Source organism: Magallana gigas, chromosome 6, assembly GCF_963853765.1.
Source record: "Magallana gigas chromosome 6, xbMagGiga1.1, whole genome shotgun sequence".
NCBI lineage: Eukaryota > Metazoa > Mollusca > Bivalvia > Ostreida > Ostreidae > Magallana > Magallana gigas.
Genome location: NC_088858.1, coordinates 47,564,956 through 47,570,508, shown reverse-complemented (window position 1 = coordinate 47,570,508; position 5,553 = coordinate 47,564,956). Strand labels below are relative to the sequence as shown.

The window sequence follows — 5,553 nt, the reverse complement described above, 5'->3', positions numbered from 1 at the left end:
TACTTTCTTCAGTTGAAGCTTGCCACCTGTTTAAAAAAAAATTTCCTTTGTTTCGGATGCCAGTTCAGTTGATTGTATGTAAATGTTATATATTTAGGTGTAAATGATATTTATTTTTCATGAGTGTACAATGAACTGTTGTAACATTTGATATCTGACTATTTTGTTTTTTCTGCCATTGTGTTCGTGGGTCTGTTGGGTATACGTGCTGAGCACGTTTGGTGCTTCCCTTTTTCTATTTTGTACATAGATACCCTGGAACGTTTTGTTCCATACTATTTATACTTTTTTGTACATTTGAATAAAGATAAGTGAAAAATAAATAAGCGTACACTTGTTGTTTTCGTTGGAAAATTTTCTGATAAGATTGCATTTACGGACATTTTGACACTGTTTACCAAGAGGGAAAAAAACCCCAGTGGTTATCCCTGGAGTAGATTATGACCATTGTCCCAGGGGTCAGGTGTAAGGAGCTCTACCGATAAGGAAGAAGAGTTTTATGTCTACTGAGAGGTACTAAACGAAATGTAGGCGGGATTTGCAGACGTTACATTTACATAACAAGCGTTATTAATGAAAACAGGAAAAGTCATGAATGGATCGGACAGCGACATATATAGTGCCTGGCATTCCTTATGAATGACGTCATTCGTCACCGGGAGCGGGAAAGATGTGCGTCCACTCGCACTGGCCCGCCCACGCAACTACAACGGGCGAATTAGTCCGAAATATCTGAGTTTACATGGCTTTTTTTAATGATTTTGATATAATATCAAAATCGTTAAAAAAGCCAGGAAAACGTAAGATATTTCGGACTACAGGCGAATGTCTCCTGCCTCTGGCGTCATTCAAACGTACTGTAGTTTAAAAACCCTGGAATAGTGTACCTTGTCGACACTGACGGTTTAAATTAATAGTTTGTTTCGTATATTTTTAATTAAGAAGAGAGTATAGGGACGCGTTCAATATAAACATATTTCACAGTAACAAGGAGAAACCGTATTTACATTTAAATGCCCTCGATCTTCTCGGAATCCCGACGAGAAACGACGCCTCAGTAGCCGCTGGGTTTGGACTGGTCACGACTAAAAGGCTAATTTCTCTCATTTTCGTGAAGTTTATTTTACATCCTCATATATAGGTAGTTTTAAGCACTAAACAACTAGGATCTTGACTAAATTTGGGGATGTCTAAATGACCACTGTATTTATTTCAAACAAATAACAAAAAATAAGAAAATGGACAAAAAGACAAGTTTTATACAAATATTTCATTCAATTTTATGGAAGTTGGCGGTTGTTGAACTATGACTGAATTAAATTATACAGAGCATGGCTGTGATGCGGTATTATTATCACGGATTGAGAATGGAGAACTCCGACAGTGGTCAGTGGGGATTCACTGTCATCCGGGTAACAAACCATGACAAACGGCTATAGAAAATGTACTCAATGTTATGCACGATATACGAATATTACATTGCAATTACGAAATGTACGTCAATTTTGTTAAATTCCGTCTTTGATTCTAATTGCTGCGCATAATTTCTTCATACGTCGTCAGTAAGAACTGCAATTTTCAGGGTTTTTTTCTTCAAAAATTAAAATCCTGGCCTGTATTTTTTATATTATACGAACAAAGAAAAAATTTTTGTTGATACAGCACTCATTTTGTCCGTGTAAATCTTTATATCCGGAACAAAACTACCTAAAATCAGAAATTCTACATGAAAAATTTCCAATTTGTGCAAAAGTTGTGCAAAGTTAAGTTATATAGAAAGACTATTTTTTGTATGATTAGAACAGGAAAGGTGAACGTTACAAGAGAGTAATATAAAAATGGATATATAAATTAGTAAATAAAAAAATAATGATTTAGAATACAAAAACAAAATAAAAAACTGGCTAAATTAAAACATAAGTTGACAGAAATATTTTAGCTTTAATAAACAATATTAATTTTCAAGGTCTACAATTTTATTCATTTTGGATTTCAGGATCCGAGTATTAAAAAGGATTAATTATGTGCAATGTGCATATAGCTTTCAGATTTTAACATTTCCTTTAATTCAATTATTTTACTACTACGAGTAGTATTTATCACAAACCAGCATATCAAAAATGATACAAGTAATTTTTTTAAAATAAAAAAAATGGTATTTACTGAACTTAAGAAAGTGATCCCTACAAGTTTTGAATTAAGAAATCATACAATTTTCAAGATGGTATTTTCGGTAAATATTGCAACCAAAACATCTTTGCGTTTATGAATTTGTTGTTCTCTTTTGAATTGTGTAATAATTCTAATTAAACGTACGTATGACCCTGCTCACTAGAACTGATGGAATTTTCAAAATCTTTTTAATTTAATTGAGCAATTCTGGTTATTTCCTTAGATTTATACATACGCACCACAGTAACTCAATTTTCTTCGTACACATGTATTCAAGTAATAATAAATAAAAACAAAGGATTGTTTTGCACTCTGTACAACAATATAGATTCAGGTCTTTTAACATTTGAAATAACAATACATTCTAAAAGAAAATATTTGATTTTCCCCGTCTCTCAGTGGATGCAGTGAATCTAATCTACCTTATTTCACCTTTATCTATTGACGTCCTTCCTGATCACAGTGGGAGGGGTGTCAACAACCTCCACCATCAGTCACTGACTCCGCTTTATGTCCATATATGTATGTGCGATGTATCTACCTCTTCACTGTTTTGTTTAATTTCGAATATTTACTGCACATCTGAAGGTAATTAGCACCGACTGTCAATGTCCGGTAAAACACAGTCTATCTATCTATCTATCTATCTATCTATCTATCTATCTATCTATCTATCTATCTATCTATCTATCTATCTATCTATCTATCTATCTATCTATCTATCTATCTATCTATCTATCCATCCATCCATCCATCCATCCATCCATTTAATGTATTGCTATCATATAGAAAATAACTTAGCATTGCCAATTCGTTCGTGCTCATATCAAACCTCACTTTCAAAAGGCCCGAGGGTGGGATGGATTTAAACGTAACAGCTACGAGGTGTGGAATTCGAAAAAAGCATTGGTTTTTATTTTACTTTTTATTTAATTATATATTAGTACATATATATATATATATATATATATATATATATATATATATATATATATATATATATATATATATATATATATATATATATATATATATATATATATATATGTATATATTTTATCGTAGTATAAAAAGTAGGACAATCTTATCATTGTCTAAATCATACGCGGTTGATAAATCTCTAGAAATAATCAAAAGATGCAACACCACCCATTCTCAGGCCTTGTAAATGCATGTGAAACTAATTAAAAGCATGAGTGAAAATAACACGGGATTAAGAGAAATCCCCATGATTTGCACTGGGATACTAGTATGACTTTACGTAAACTTGCCGTATGTTTATTTAGAGGATGTTAGACATAAAAAACTAAAGAAATAAAATGAAAATAAAAACCAAACTATTATAACAAATACATACAAAAAACTAAATTAATTAAAAATGAACCCCATAATATCTTTAAAAAGAACATACAAAACAAAATCTTAATGCTACTGACGTTTTTAAACCTGTAACTGACAAGAAATAGTAACTTAAATACAATTTTAAAACAACTCCTAATTTATAAACAGTGTACGAATTCATTTATTTCTAATCTTGGTCTATTCGCCTCAATTGAACTTTCAAAATAGAGTGTTCAGTACAAGTTATCAGATTCCGTTTCATCTATCTGTTTCCTAAATGATTCTTGTAAAAGAAATACGTTTTTGACATAAAATTACAAACAAACAAAAAAATTTCTTTAAATCATTCATTTTGTGTCAATTTGGTTTGTATACATAACAATTTCAAATTTCTAAATTTTATTAATCATTTATTTTGCATGATTAATTTTGTTCATAGTACTGTATTATGCACAATAAATGATACAGACAGATATTCAAATGTACATTATTTTTATTACAAATTATGAATAGCTAATCACAGTGAGAGGTAATCGGGTTGTGTGGATACTGCTACTAGTGTATTTATAAAGTATTTGGATAAAACTTTTCAAATACATATGCATTTTTCTTATAAAGAAAAAAAAACTTTCTTCTTGCTTAAGTTTAAAAAAATATATCAAACGTTAGGTAGAAACTACTATTTTGATACTAGTTCCATGTTTTCAAACACTTAAACAGATGAAAAGTATAACTGCAAACAATTTACGAAAAACAAACGCCATCGCTTTTTTGGAAATATCTGCTGCAGCTAGATTTGAGAAAAGCTATACATTTGGATATTGCGTTTTTATTTTTTTGAGGAATAATGAAGAATAATTTTTGTTTTGATCGACTTCAGTGTCTATCGTATAGATAGAGGATAATACTACATAATGTTGGCACAAATCCAAATTAACAAGAAAATCCGGAAGCGCTCACGAGTTTTCAGGGGAAGTTGTTCTTTCAAAGACGGACGTTTGAAATTAACCGATTAGCAATTGCGCGATGGAGATTGGAGGGTTGAGAAGTCGCCATCCTCATCTCTAACACCCTGACATTAAGTGGATTGAGACCACAACACCAACAGGATGTAGCGCCAGCTAAAAGCAACCCCGAACAGCAGTACTCTGCCTACTTATCAAATAGGTGGTATCTTATCTCTGCTGATATCACTGATTTCCCCTCACAATCAGCCCCATTATATCTGGTGTTTGAACGCTGGCGATGGTTGCATCTGTTTGGTTTTGTCCAACACAATGCATACTTATTGCAAAAGGTGAATACGACATACTATGCTCACTTTATTGCGGCAGAAAAAGGTCGCAGGTTCTTCGGTACACATTAACTGAATTTTGTTGGTATTTCCTTAATTCTCTTTCGCTTCCTTTTTCCAAAAAGCGAGTTTTTCAATTTCCCGATAAGTACAGTAAGTAACTGCACCCATCACTTTAACGTCCAGCGTAATTTGCATCTCGTAATATTAAAAAAATAGCATGTTTAAAAAAAAACTATTATACTACATGTATTTATATACTAGCATATATATTATTTTATGTAGAATATTCATATACATGGGTTTGAATTGTTTGTTTCCCCGCAAGGGTGATAGTACATGTATATATTCAAGTGTGTAAGTTCCTAGTGAGGAAAGTAAGGTATGTGTAATATCACTGAAAATCTGTCCAAAAGATGAGAAACAAACCATTTTTCTTATATACTAATATCTATATATTCATGCATTTTGATTTTATATGATATCAATTTATTCACGCATTTTGATTTTGTGTTCGAAAACAAAAAATAATTCTATCCTATCTCGTTAAGTTTTTATTTATGCAACTCGAATTTATGGAGTACGAATTGTGTCTGATTTTGAAGTGGATACCTTCCTGCCATATACAGTATAAGACACTATACTATCAATGTCGACTGGAGTTTCATTTTCAGGACCAATACCCCAATTCAGGACAAACAGATTCGTAGAAAAAATTTTACGACCTCCTTCAGTTAAATATTCCG

At 31.8% G+C, this 5,553-nt stretch overlaps 1 protein-coding gene across 1 annotated transcript in view; it reads left to right on the top strand.

Annotated features, from left to right (window-relative positions):
- Nucleotides 1–338, top strand: part of LOC105349020 (fos-related antigen 1) — a 3,236-nt gene extending 2,898 nt beyond the window's left edge. The window contains exon 4 of the mRNA XM_020062634.3: nucleotides 1–338. This exon is cut by the window's left edge and continues 547 nt beyond it. The gene's annotated coding sequence lies outside the window, so the exon portion shown is untranslated.
- Nucleotides 339–5,553: the final 5,215 nt, after the last annotated feature.